Consider the following 15,000-nt stretch of genomic DNA (forward strand, 5'->3'; position numbering starts at 1 on the left):
GCATGCCATGCCACGGCCTCGGCCCGCATGCCTTGCCACGGCGTCGCCCAACATGCCATGCCACGGCCTCGGCTAGCATGCCATGCCACGGCCTCGGCCCGCATGCCTTGCCAAGGCGTTGCCCAACATGCCATGCCATGCCACGGCCTCGGCCCGCATGTCTTGCCAAGGCGTTGCCCAACATGCCATGCCACGGCCTCGGCCCGCATGCCTTGCCACGGCGTTGCCCAGCATGCCATGCCACCGCGTTGCCCGGCATGCCATGCCTTAGCCTTGGCCAGCATGGCATGCCACGGCCTCGGCCATCATGCCATGCCACGGCCTCGGCCCGCATGCCTTGCCACGGCGTTGCCCAACATGCCATGCCACGGCCTCGGCCCGCATGCCATGCCATGCCATGCCTTGGCCTTGGCCAGCATGACATGCCACGGCCTCGGCCCGCATGCCTTGCTACGGCGTCGCCCAACAAGCCATGCCACGGCCTCGGCCCGCATGACATGCCACGGCCTCGGACCGCATGCCTTGCTACGGCGTCGCCCAACATGCCATGCCACGGCCTCGGCCCGCATGACATGCCACGGCCTCGGCCATCATGCCATGCCACGGCCTCGGCCCGCATGCCTTGCCACGGCGTTGCCCAACATGCCATGCCACGGCCTCGGCCCGCATGCCATGCCATGCCACGGCCACGGCCCGCATGCCATGCCACGGCCACGGCCTCGGCCCGCATGCCTTGCTACGGCGTCGCCCAACATGCCATGCCACGGCCTCGGCCCGCATGCCGTGCCACGGCCTCGGCCCGCATGCCATGCCATGCCACGGCCCGCATGTCTTGCCACGGCGTTGCCAAACATGCCATGCCACGGCCTCGGCCCGCATGCCTTGCGACGGCGTCGCCCAACATGCCATGCCACGGCCACGGCCCGCATGCCATGCCACGGCCTCGGCCCGCATGCCATGCCACGGCCTCGGCCCGCATGCCTTGCTGCGGCGTTGCCCAACATGCCATGCCACGGCCTCGGCCCGCATGCCTTGCCACCGCGTTGCCCAGCATGCCATGCCACCGCGTTGCCCGGCGTGCCATGCCTTAGCCTTGGCCAACATGTCGAGCCACGGCCTCGGCCCGCATGCCATGCCATGCCACAGCCCGCATGTCTTGCCACGGCGTTGCCAAACATGCCATGCCACGGCCTCGGCCCGCATGACGTGCCACGGCCTCGGCCCGCATGCCATGCCACGGCCTCGGCCCGCATGACATGCCACGGCCTCGGCCCGCATGCCTTGCCACGACGCCGCCCAACTTGCCATGCCACGGCCTCGGCCCGCATGCCATGCCACGGCCTCGGCCCGCATGAAATGCCACGGCCTCGGCCCGCATGCCTTGCTACGGCGTCGCCCAACATGCCATGCCACGGCCTCGGCCCGCATGCCATGCCACGGCCTCGGCCCGCATGACATGCCACGGCCTCGGACCGCATGCCTTGCTACGGCGTCGCCCAACATGCCATGCCACGGCCTCGGCCCGCATGCCACGGCACGGCCTCGGCCCGCATGCCTTGCTACGGCGTCGCCCAACATGCCATGCCACGGCCTCGGCCCGCATGCCATGCCACGGCCTCGGCCCGCATGACATGCCACGGCCTCGGACCGCATGCCTTGCTACGGCGTCGCCCAACATGCCATGCCACGGCCTCGGCCCGCATGCCACGGCACGGCCTCGGCCCGCATGCCTTGCTACGGCGTCGCCCAACATGCCATGCCACGGCCTCGGCCCGCATGCCATGCCACGGCCTCGGCCCGCATGACATGCCACGGCCTCGCACCGCATGCCTTGCTACGGCGTCGCCCAACATGCCATGCCACGGCCTCGGCCCGCATGCCATGCCACGGCCTCGGCCCGCATGCCATGCCACGGCCTCGGCCCGCATGCCATGCCACGGCCTCGGCCCGCATGCCTTGCTGCGGCGTTGCCCAACATGCCATGCCACGGCCTCGGCCCGCATGCCTTGCCACCGCGTTGCCCAGCATGCCATGCCACCGCGTTGCCCGGCGTGCCATGCCTTAGCCTTGGCCAACATGTCGAGCCACGGCCTCGGCCCGCATGCCATGCCATGCCACGGCCCGCATGTCTTGCCACGGCGTGGCCAAACATGCCATGCCACGGCCTCGGCCCGCATGACGTGCCACGGCCTCGGCCCGCATGACATGCCACGGCCTCGGCCCGCATGCCTTGCTACGGCGTCGCCCAACATGCCATGCCACGGCCTCGGCCCGCATGCCATGCCACGGCCTCGGCCCGCATGACATGCCACGGCCTCGGACCGCATGCCTTGCTACGGCGTCGCCCAACATGCCATGCCACGGCCTCGGCCCGCATGCCACGGCACGGCCTCGGCCCGCATGCCTTGCTACGGCGTCGCCCAACATGCCATGCCACGGCCTCGGCCCGCATGCCATGCCACGGCCTCGGCCCGCATGACGTGCCACGGCCTCGGACCGCATGCCTTGCTACGGCGTCGCCCAACATGCCATGCCACGGCCTCGGCCCGCACGCCACGGCACGGCCTCGGCCCGCATGCCTTGCTACGGCGTCGCCCAACATGCCATGCCACGGCCTCGGCCCGCATGCCATGCCACGGCCTCGGCCCGCATGACATGCCACGGCCTCGGACCGCATGCCTTGCTACGGCGTCGCCCAACATGCCATGCCACGGCCTCGGCCCGCATGCCATGCCACGGCCTCGGCCCGCATGACATGCCACGGCCTCGGACCGCATGCCTTGCTACGGCGTCGCCCAACATGCCATGCCACGGCCTCGGCCCGCATGCCATGCCACGGCCTCGGCCCGCATGACATGCCACGGCCTCGGCCCGCATGCCTTGCTACGGCGTCGCCCAACATGCCTTGCCACGGCCTCGGCCCGCATGCCATGCCACGGCCTCGGCCCGCATGCCTTGCCACGACGTCGCCCAACTTGCCATGCCACGGCCTCGGCCCGCATGCCATGCCACGGCCTCGGCGCGCATGACATGCCACGGCCTCGGCCCGCATGCCATGCTACGGCGTCGCCCAACATGCCATGCCACGGCCTCGGCCCGCATGCCATGCCACGGCCTCGGCCCGCATGCCATGCCACGGCCTCGGCCCGCATGACAGGCCACGGCCTCGGACCGCATGCCTTGCTACGGCGTCGCCCAACATGCCATGCCACGGCCTCGGCCCGCATGCCATGCCACGGCCTCGGCCCGCATGCCACGGCACGGCCTCGGCCCGCATGCCTTGCTACGGCGTCGCCCAACATGCCATGCCACGGCCTCGGCCCGCATGCCATGCCACGGCCTCGGCCCGCATGACATGCCACGGCCTCGGACCGCATGCCTTGCTACGGCGTCGCCCAACATGCCATGCCACAGCCTCGGCCCGCATGCCGTGCCACGGCCTCGGCCTCGGCCCGCATGCCTTGCTACGACGTTGGCCAACATGCCATGCCACGGCCCCGGCCCGCATGCCATGCCACCGCGTTGCCCGGCGTGCCATGCCTTAGCCTTGGCCAACATGTCGTGCCACGGCCTCGGCCCGCATGCCATGCCATGCCACGGCCCTCATGTCTTGCCACGGCGTTGCCAAACATGCCATGCCACGGCCTCGGCCCGCATGCCTTGCTACGGCGTCGCCCAACATGCCATGACATGCCACGGCCTCGGCCCGCATGCCTTGCTACGGCGTCGCCCAACATGCCATGCCACGGCCTCGGCCCGCATGCCATGCCACGGCCTCGGCCCGCATGCCTTGCGACGGCGTCGCCCAACATGCCATGCCACGGCCTCTGCCCGCATGCCATGCCACGGCCTCGGCCCGCGTGACATGCCACGGCCTCGGCCCGCATGCCTTGCCACGACGTCGCCCAACTTGCCATGCCACGGCCTCGGCCCGCATGCCATGCCACGGCCTCGGCTCGCATGACATGCCACGGCCTCGGCCCGCATGCCTTGCTACGGCGTCGCCCAACATGCCATGCCACGGCCTCGGCCCGCATGCCATGCCATGGCCTCGGCCCGCATGACATGCCACGGCCTCGGACCGCATGCCTTGCTACGGCGTCGCCCAACATGCCATGCCACGGCCCCGGCCCGCATGCCTTGCCACCGCGTTGCCCGGCGTGCCATGCCACCGCGTTGCCCGGCGTGCCATGCCTTAGCCTTGGCCAACATGTCGTGCCACGGCCTCGGCCCGCATGCCATGCCATGCCACGGCCCGCATGTCTTGCCACGGCGTTGCCAAACATGCCATGCCACGGCCTCGGCCCGCATGCCTTGCCACGGCCTCGGCCAACATGCCATGCCACGGCCTCGGCCCGCATGCCATGCCACGGCCTCGGCCCGCATGACATGCCACGGCCTCGGCCCGCATGCCTTGCTACGGCGTCGCCCAACATGCCATGCCACGGCCTCGGCCCGCATGCCATGCCACGGCCTCGGCCCGCATGCCCTTCTACGGCGTTGCCCAACATGCCATGCCACGGCCTCGGCCCGCATGCCTTGCCACCGCGTTGCCCAGCATGCCATGCCACCGCGTTGCCCGGCGTGCCATGCCTTAGCCTTGGCCAACATGTCGTGCCACGGCCTCGGCCCGCATGCCATGCCACGGCCTCGGCCCGCATGTCTTGCCACGGCGTTGCCCAACATGCCATGCCACGGCCTCGGCCCCCATGCCTTGCCACCGCGCTGCCCAGCATGCCAATGCACCGCGTTGCCCGGCGTGCCATGCCTTAGCCTTGGCCAACATGCCACGCCACGGCCTCGGCCCGCATGGCTTGCCAGGGCGTTGCCCAACATGCCATGCCACGGCCTCGGCCCGCATGTCTTGCCACGGCGTTGCCCAACATGCCATGCCATGCCACGCCACGGCCTCGGCCCGCATGCCATGCCACGGCCTCGGCCCGCATGCCATGCCATGCCACGGCCTCGGCCCGCATGCCATGCCACGGCCTCGGCCAGCATGCCATGCCAAGGCCTCGGCCCGCATGCCTTGCCACGGCGTTGCCCAGCATGCCATGCCACCGCGTTGCCCAGCGGGCCGTGCCGCGGCCTCGGCCCGCATGCCTTGCGACTGCCTTGGCCAGCGTGCCATGCCACAGCGTGCCATGCCTTAGCCTTGGCCTACATGCCATGCCACTGCCTTGGCCAGCATGTCGTGCCACCGCCACGGCCAGCATGCCATGCCGGTCCGTTGCCCAGCATGCCACGGCCGTGGCGGCATGGCAAGCCACGGCCTCGGCCAGCATGCCATGCCACGGCCTCGGCCAGCATGCCATGGCACTGTCTTGGTCAGCATGCCATGCCATGGCACCGCCTTGTCCAGCACGCCGTGCCGCAGCGTTGGCCAGCATGCCTTGGCCGGCATGCCATGCCAATGCCTTGGGCCAACATGGCGTGCCACGGGCTGGGCCATGCCGGTCCGTTGCCCGGCATGCCACGGCCGTGGCGGCATGGCAAGCCACGGCCTCGGCCAGCATGCCATGCCCCGGCCTCGCCCAGCATGCCATGGCACGGTCTTGGTCAGCATGCCATGCCATGGCACCGCCTTGTGCAGCGTTGGCCAGCATGCCTTGGCCGGCATGCCATGCCAATGCCTTGGGCCAACATGGCGTGCCACGGGCTGGGCGAGCACGGCATGCCACGGGCTGGGCGAGCATGCCACGCCACGGCCTTGGCTAGCAGCAAGGCATGCCACGGCCTCGGCGAGCATGCCATGCCATGCCAAGGCCAAGGCCAAAGCCAAGGCCAAGGCAGTGGGCAAGGCCAAGTCCCTGTGCAAGGCATGGCCAAGGCCAAGGCAAAGGCCAAGGCCGCGGGCAAAGGCCAAGGCCAAGGCCAAGGCCATGGCGTGCCACCGCCTCGATCGATCTTTTTGAACATGATTCTTTTATAATCTTACCCAAACCGTGCAACACAATTAAAAATGCACTACAATCAATTTTAAATGTCATTCCCTATTTTTTTGCAATTTTTCTGGAGCTTTTCGAATTTTTAAAGCCCTTATTTGGCATAAAAAAATCAAAATAAAATAAAAAAAATGAAAAAAATAATTTAATAATTTCTATAATTACTAGTGAATCATCCTTTAATTATGGGAATTTTTCCATAATTTTTTGACTATTTTTATTAATTTTTATTATTTTTTAAGTATTAATATCGAAATAAATTAAAATAAAATATTTTCTGTAAAAAAATATTTTTTTTAATTTTTTTTATGGTGTATTAAATTATTTCCTACAACTTTCATGTTGAAAGTTTTGGCAAAAAACCATTACTTTTTAAAAAAACTCCATTATGACTCCTCGAACATGCTTCATGTTTCCTCCTGCCAGATTGAAAAGGGCTTAACAGGCTATTATAAGGGGGGGGCACCTCCCTTGCCCAGGGAAGGCAGTGGCAGGTACGCCCCATGTTGGGCGCGGCCTGGGCTGCGGCCTTGGGTTACATGCACTGCGGCTCGACCGCGGCCTGGGCTGCGGCCTGGGGCGGCTCGGCCGCGGCCTTGGGCGGCCTGGACCGCGGCCTTGGGCGGCCTTGCGCGGCCTGGGCGCGGCCTTGGGCGGCCTGGGCGCGGCCTTGCGCGGCCTGGGCGCGGCCTTGGGCAGCATGGCGTGGCATGCGCGCGGGCGTGGGCGGCCTGGCATGCGCGCGGCATGGGCAGCACGGCATGGCATGCGCACGGCCTGGGCGGCCTGGCATGCAGCCGGCCTGGCATGCCCGCGGCGTGGGCAGCACGGCATGGCATGCGCACGGCCTGGGCGGCCTGGCATGCAGCCGGCCTGGCATGCCCGCGGCGTGGGCAGCACGGCATGGCATGCGCACGGCCTGGGCGGCCTGGCATGCAGCCGGCCTGGGCAGCACGGCATGGCATGCGCACGGCCTGGGCGGCCTGGCATGCCCGCGGCGTGGGCAGCGTGGCCTGTGCGAATACCGCGCGCGTGGTCTTTTGACCACGGTGCGCGTGTTGCGCGCATGGTCGCGCACGCCTTTGCACGCCTTCGCACGCAACGCACGTCTAGTGATAAGAACCGCAGCCAAGGCAGCCCAGCCCCAAGGCCAAGGCCACCAGCATGGCATGCCACGGCGAAGGCAGCCCAGCCAAAGCCAGCAGCATGCCATGCCAAGGCCAGCAGCATGCCATGCCACGGCCAAGGCAGGCCAGCCAAAGCCAGCAGCATGCCATGCCAAGGCCAAGGCCAGCAGCATGCCATGCCACGGCCAAGGCAGCCCAGCCAAAGCCAGCAGCATGCCAAGCCAAGGCCAAGGCCAGCAGCATGCCATGCCACGGCCAAGGCAGCCCAGCCAAAGCCAGCAGCATGCCATGCCAAGGCCTAGGCCAGCAGCATGCCATGCCACGGCCAAGGCAGGCAAGCCAAAGCCAGCAGCATGCCATGCCAAGGCCAAGGCCAGCAGCATGCCATGCCACGGCCAAGGCAGCCCAGCCAAAGCCAGCAGCATGCCATGCCAAGGCCTAGGCCAGCAGCATGCCATGCCACGGCCAAGGCAGGCCAGCCAAAGCCAGCAGCATGCCATGCCAAGGCCAAGGCCAGCAGCATGCCATGCCACGGCCAAGGCAGCCCAGCCAAAGCCAGCAGCATGCCATGCCAAGGCCTAGGCCAGCAGCATGCCATGCCACGGCCAAGGCAGGCAAGCCAAAGCCAGCAGCATGCCATGCCAAGGCCATGGCCAGCAGCATGCCATGCCACGGCCAAGGCAGCCCAGCCAAAGCCAGCAGCATGCCATGCCAAGGCCAAGGCCAGCAGCATGCCATGCCACGGCCAAGGCAGCCCAGCCAAAGCCAGCAGCATGCCATGCCAAGGCCTAGGCCAGCAGCATGCCATGCCACGGCCAAGGCAGGCCAGCCAAAGCCAGCAGCATGCCATGCCAAGGCCAAGGCCAGCAGCATGCCATGCCACGGCCAAGGCAGCCCAACCAAAGCCAGCAGCATGCCATGCCAAGGCCTAGGCCAGCAGCATGCCATGCCACGGCCAAGGCAGGCCAGCCAAAGCCAGCAGCATGCCATGCCAAGGCCTAGGCCACCAGCATGCCATGCCACGGCCAAGGCAGCCCAGCCAAAGCCAGCAGCATGCCATGCCAAGGCCAAGGCCAGCAGCATGCCATGCCACGGCCAAGGCAGCCCAGCCAAAGCCAGCAGCATGCCATGCCAAGGCCTAGGCCAGCAGCATGCCATGCCACGGCCAAGGCAGGCAAGCCAAAGCCAGCAGCATGCCATGCCAAGGCCATGGCCAGCAGCATGCCATGCCACGGCCAAGGCAGCCCAGCCAAAGCCAGCAGCATGCCATGCCAAGGCCAAGGCCAGCAGCATGCCATGCCACGGCCAAGGCAGCCCAGCCAAAGCCAGCAGCATGCCAAGCCAAGGCCAAGGCCAGCAGCATGCCATGCCACGGCCAAGGCAGCCCAGCCAAAGCCAGCAGCATGCCATGCCAAGGCCTAGGCCAGCAGCATGCCATGCCACGGCCAAGGCAGGCCAGCCAAAGCCAGCAGCATGCCATGCCAAGGCCAAGGCCAGCAGCATGCCATGCCACGGCCAAGGCAGCCCAACCAAAGCCAGCAGCATGCCATGCCAAGGCCTAGGCCAGCAGCATGCCATGCCACGGCCTAGGCCAGCAGCATGCCATGCCACGGCCAAGGCAGGCCAGCCAAAGCCAGCAGCATGCCATGCCAAGGCCAAGGCCAGCAGCATGCCATGCCACGGCCAAGGCAGCCCAACCAAAGCCAGCAGCATGCCATGCCAAGACCTAGGCCAGCAGCATGCCATGCCACGGCCAAGGCAGGCCAGCCAAAGCCAGCAGCATGCCATGCCAAGGCCTAGGCCACCAGCATGCCATGCCACGGCCAAGGCAGCCCAGCCAAAGCCAGCAGCATGCCATGCCAAGGCCAAGGCCAGCAGCATGCCATGCCACGGCCAAGGCAGCCCAGCCAAAGCCAGCAGCATGCCATGCCAAGGCCTAGGCCAGCAGCATGCCATGCCACGGCCAAGGCAGGCAAGCCAAAGCCAGCAGCATGCCATGCCAAGGCCATGGCCAGCAGCATGCCATGCCACGGCCAAGGCAGCCCAGCCAAAGCCAGCAGCATGCCATGCCAAGGCCAAGGCCAGCAGCATGCCATGCCACGGCCAAGGCAGCCCAGCCAAAGCCAGCAGCATGCCATGCCAAGGCCTAGGCCAGCAGCATGCCATGCCACGGCCAAGGCAGGCCAGCCAAAGCCAGCAGCATGCCATGCCAAGGCCAAGGCCAGCAGCATGCCATGCCACGGCCAAGGCAGCCCAACCAAAGCCAGCAGCATGCCATGCCAAGGCCTAGGCCAGCAGCATGCCATGCCACGGCCAAGGCAGGCCAGCCAAAGCCAGCAGCATGCCATGCCAAGGCCTAGGCCACCAGCATGCCATGCCACGGCCAAGGCAGCCCAGCCAAAGCCAGCAGCATGCCATGCCAAGGCCAAGGCCAGCAGCATGCCATGCCACGGCCAAGGCAGCCCAGCCAAAGCCAGCAGCATGCCATGCCAAGGCCTAGGCCAGCAGCATGCCATGCCACGGCCAAGGCAGGCCAGCCAAAGCCAGCAGCATGCCATGCCAAGGCCTAGGCCAGCAGCATGCCATGCCACGGCCAAGGCAGCCCAGCCAAAGCCAGCAGCATGCCATATCACGGCCAAGGGCAGCAGCATGCCATGCCACGGCCAAGGCAGCCCAGCCAAAGCCAGCAGCATGCCATGCCATGGCCTAGGCCAGCAGCATGCCATGCCACGGCCAAGGCAGGCCAGCCAAAGCCAGCAGCATGCCATGCCAAGGCCTAGGCCAGCAGCATGCCATGCCACGGCCAAGGCAGCCCAGCCAAAGCCAGCAGCATGCCATATCAAGGCCAAGGCCAGCAGCATGCCATGCCACGGCCAAGGCAGCCCAGCCAAAGCCAGCAGCATGCCATGCCATGGCCTAGGCCAGCAGCATGCCATGCCACGGCCAAGGCAGGCCAGCCAAAGCCAGCAGCATGCCATGCCAAGGCCTAGGCCAGCAGCATGCCATGCCACGGCCAAAACAGGCCAGCCAAAGCCAGCAGCATGCCATGCCAAGGCCTAGGCCAGCAGCATGCCATGCCACGGCCAAGGCAGCCCAGCCAAAGCCAGCAGCATGCCATGCCAAGGCCAAGGCCAGCAGCATGCCATGCCACGGCCAAGGCAGCCCAGCCAAAGCCAGCAGCATGCCATATCAAGGCCAAGGCCAGCAGCATGCCATGCCACGGCCAAGGCAGCCCAGCCAAAGCCAGCAGCATGCCATGCCATGCCTAGGCCAGCAGCATGCCATGCCACGGCCAAGGCAGGCCAGCCAAAGCCAGCAGCATGCCATGCCAAGGCCAAGGCCAGCAGCATGCCATGCCACGGCCAAGGCAGCCCAACCAAAGCCAGCAGCATGCCATGCCAAGGCCTAGGCCAGCAGCATGCCATGCCACGGCCAAGGCAGGCCAGCCAAAGCCAGCAGCATGCCATGCCAAGGCCTAGGCCACCAGCATGCCATGCCACGGCCAAGGCAGCCCAGCCAAAGCCAGCAGCATGCCATGCCAAGGCCAAGGCCAGCAGCATGCCATGCCACGGCCAAGGCAGCCCAGCCAAAGCCAGCAGCATGCCATGCCAAGGCCTAGGCCAGCAGCATGCCATGCCACGGCCAAGGCAGGCCAGCCAAAGCCAGCAGCATGCCATGCCAAGGCCTAGGCCAGCAGCATGCCATGCCACGGCCAAGGCAGCCCAGCCAAAGCCAGCAGCATGCCATATCACGGCCAAGGGCAGCAGCATGCCATGCCACGGCCAAGGCAGCCCAGCCAAAGCCAGCAGCATGCCATGCCATGGCCTAGGCCAGCAGCATGCCATGCCACGGCCAAGGCAGGCCAGCCAAAGCCAGCAGCATGCCATGCCAAGGCCAAGGCCAGCAGCATGCCATGCCACGGCCAAGGCAGGCCAGCCAAAGCCAGCAGCATGCCATGCCAAGGCCTAGGCCAGCAGCATGCCATGCCACGGCCAAGGCAGCCCAGCCAAAGCCAGCAGCATGCCATATCAAGGCCAAGGCCAGCAGCATGCCATGCCACGGCCAAGGCAGCCCAGCCAAAGCCAGCAGCATGCCATGCCATGGCCTAGGCCAGCAGCATGCCATGCCACGGCCAAGGCAGGCCAGCCAAAGCCAGCAGCATGCCATGCCAAGGCCTAGGCCAGCAGCATGCCATGCCACGGCCAAAACAGGCCAGCCAAAGCCAGCAGCATGCCATGCCAAGGCCTAGGCCAGCAGCATGCCATGCCACGGCCAAGGCAGGCCAGCCAAAGCCAGCAACATGCCATGCCAAGGCCAAGGCCAGCAGCATGCCATGCCACGGCCAAGGCAGCCCAGCCAAAGCCAGCAGCATGCCATATCAAGGCCAAGGCCAGCAGCATGCCATGCCACGGCCAAGGCAGCCCAGCCAAAGCCAGCAGCATGCCATGCCATGCCTAGGCCAGCAGCATGCCATGCCACGGCCAAGGCAGGCCAGCCAAAGCCAGCAGCATGCCATGCCAAGGCCTAGGCCAGCAGCATGCCATGCCACGGCCAAGGCAGGCCAGCCAAAGCCAGCAGCATGCCATGCCAAGGCCAAGGCCAGCAGCATGCCATGCCAAGGCCAAGGCCAGCAGCATGCCATGCCACGGCCAAGGCTGCCAGCCAAAGCCAGCAGCATGCCATGCCAAGGCCTAGGCCAGCAGCATACCATGCCAAGGCCTAGGCCAGCAGCATGCCATGCCACGGCCAAGGCAGCCCAGCCAAAGCCAGCAGCATGCCATGCCAAGGCCTAGGCCAGCAGCATGCCATGCCACGGCCAAGGCAGCCCAGCCAAAGCCAGCAGCATGCCATGCCAAGGCCAAGGCCAGCAGCATGCCATGCCACGGCCAAGGCAGCCCAGCCAAAGCCAGCAGCATGCCATGCCAAGGCCAAGGCCAGCAGCATGCCATGCCACGGCCAAGGCAGCCCAGCCAAAGCCAGCAGCATGCCATGCCAAGGCCTAGGCCAGCAGCATGCCATGCCACGGCCAAGGCAGGCCAGCCAAAGCCAACAACATGGCATGCCAAGGCCAAGGCCAGCAGCATGCCATGCCACGGCCAAGGCAGCCCAGCCAAAGCCAGCAGCATTGCATGCCAAGGCCTAGGCCAGCAGCATGCCATGCCACGGCCAAGGCAGGCCAGCCAAAGCCAGCAGCATGCCATGCCAAGGCCAAGGCCAGCAGCATGCCATGCCACGGCCAAGGCAGCCCAACCAAAGCCAGCAGCATGCCATGCCAAGGCTTAGGCCAGCAGCATGCCATGCCACGGCCAAGGCAGGCCAGCCAAAGCCAGCAGCATGCCATGCCAAGGCCTAGGCCACCAGCATGCCATGCCACGGCCAAGGCAGCCCAGCCAAAGCCAGCAGCATGCCATGCCAAGGCCAAGGCCAGCAGCATGCCATGCCACGGCCAAGGCAGCCCAGCCAAAGCCAGCAGCATGCCATGCGAAGGCCTAGGCCAGCAGCATGCCATGCCACGGCCAACGCAGGCCAGCCAAAGCCAGCAGCATGCCATGCCAAGGCCTAGGCCAGCAGCATGCCATGCCACGGCCAAGGCAGCCCAGCCAAAGCCAGCAGCATGCCATATCAAGGCCAAGGGCAGCAGCATGCCATGCCACGGCCAAGGCAGCCCAGCCAAAGCCAGCAGCATGCCATTCCATGGCCTAGGCCAGCAGCATGCCATGCCACGGCCAAGGCAGGCCAGCCAAAGCCAGCAGCATGCCATGCCAAGGCCAAGGCAGCCCAGCCAAAGCCAGCAGCATGCCATGCCAAGGCCTAGGCCAGCAGCATGCCATGCCACGGCCAAGGCAGCCCAGCCAAAGCCAGCAGCATGCCATATCAAGGCCAAGGCCAGCAGCATGCCATGCCACGGCCAAGGCAGCCCAGCCAAAGCCAGCAGCATGCCATGCCATGCCTAGGCCAGCAGCATGCCATGCCACGGCCAAGGCAGGCCAGCCAAAGCCAGCAGCATGCCATGCCAAGGCCTAGGCCAGCAGCATGCCATGCCACGGCCAAGGCAGGCCAGCCAAAGCCAGCAGCATGCCATGCCAAGGCCAAGGCCAGCAGCATGCCATGCCACGGCCAAGGCAGGCCAGCCAAAGCCAGCAGCATGCCATGCCAAGGCCAAGGCCAGCAGCATGCCATGCCACGGCCAAGGCTGCCAGCCAAAGCCAGCAGGATGCCATGCCAAGGCCTAGGCCAGCAGCATGCCATGCCACGGCCAAGGCAGCCCAGCCAAAGCCAGCAGCATGCCATGCCAAGGCCAAGGCCAAGGCCAGCAGCATGCCATGCCACGGCCAAGGCCAAGGCCAAGGCAGCCCATCCGAAGCCAGCAACATTCCATGGCAAGGCCAACGCAGCCCAGCCAAAGCCGGCGGCATGCCATGCCAAGGCCAAGGCCAGCCGCATGTCTTGCCACGGCCTTGTCCCGCAGCGTGGCGTGCCTTGGCCTTGGGCTAGAACATCGCATGCCACGCCCTTGGCAAGCAATCCTGTCCCTCGTGTAATTGCCATTTGGTTTGGCTTTGACTTACGTATATGTTGCCCTGCGAAATGCTTGTCCCTCGGGTAATAGCCGGTTTGGTTGCCTTTGACTTGCGAACACGTTGCTAGTGCTTTCCCCAGTGGAAGCTTGTTGGGAAAAGTATGTCCCTCGGAAGTTGCCTGTTGCGTTTGTTATTTGCATTCGAGCTATCCGATGCTTGCTGGGTTTCTCTAAGAGTTTTTGCACGTTCGTCGGGCTTTTTAATTATTTATTTACTCATAAAAATTATAATAAAATAAATTAAAAATAAAAAAATAATTAAAAAAATTACTATAATTACTAGTGCCTCATCTTATAATTGTTGGAATTTTTCTAGAATTTTTTGAGTATTTTTAGTAATTTTTATTATTTTTTAAGTATTAAAATTGAAATAAATTAAAATAAAATATTCCGGTGGCCAAATATTTTTTGATAATTTTTTTTATGGTGTATTAAATTATTTCATACAACTTTCATGTTGAAAGTTTTGGCAAAAAACCATTACTTTTTAAAAAAACCCCATTATGACTCCTCGAACATGCTTGATGTTTCCTCCTGCCAGATTGAAAAGGGCTTAACAGGCTATTATAAGGGGGGGGCACCTCCCTTAAGGCTGGCCAGCATGGCCAGGCCACAGGCCACGCCTATGCCTAGGCGGGCGCTTGGCACATGCCATCGCTTGGCTTGTGGCATTGGCTTGTGGCATCGAAACTACATAGCCAAGCACGGGATGCGTCGAGTGGCGGCCCGCGGCGGTGGCGGTGGCACGTTGGCCTAGGGCAGCATGCCATGCCACAGCCTTGGCCAGCAACATGGCATGCCAAAGCCTTGGCCAGCAGCATGCCATGCCCTGGCCTTGGCAAGCATGTCATGCCACGGCCTTGGCCAGCAGCATGCCATGCCACGACCTTGGCCAGCAGCATGCCATGCCCCGGCCTTGGCCAGCATGTCATGCCACGGCCTTGGCCAGCAGCATGCCATGCCACAGCCTTGGCCAGCAGCATGCCATGCCACAGCCTTGGCCAGCAACATGGCATGCCAAAGCCTTGGCCAGCAGCACGCCATGCCCCGGCCTTGGCAACCTTGCCAAGCCACGGCCATGGCCAGCAGCGTGCTATGCCCCGGCCTTGGCCAGCAGCGTGCCATGCCACGACCTTGGCCAGCAGCTTGCCATGCCCCGGCCTTGGCCAGCATGTCATGCCACGGCCTTGGCCAGCAGCATGCCATGCCACGGCCTTGGCCAGCAACATGGCATGCCGCGGCCTTGGCCGGCAGCATGCCATGCCGCGGCCTTGGCCGGCAGCATGCCATGCCGCGGCCTTGGCCGGCAGCATGGCAAGCCCAAGCCTTGGTCAGCAGCAGCATGCCA

Source organism: Camellia sinensis, unplaced genomic scaffold (assembly GCF_055761805.1).
Source record: "Camellia sinensis isolate YWXY unplaced genomic scaffold, ASM5576180v1 Unanchor6, whole genome shotgun sequence".
Classification (NCBI taxonomy): Eukaryota; Viridiplantae; Streptophyta; class Magnoliopsida; order Ericales; family Theaceae; genus Camellia; species Camellia sinensis.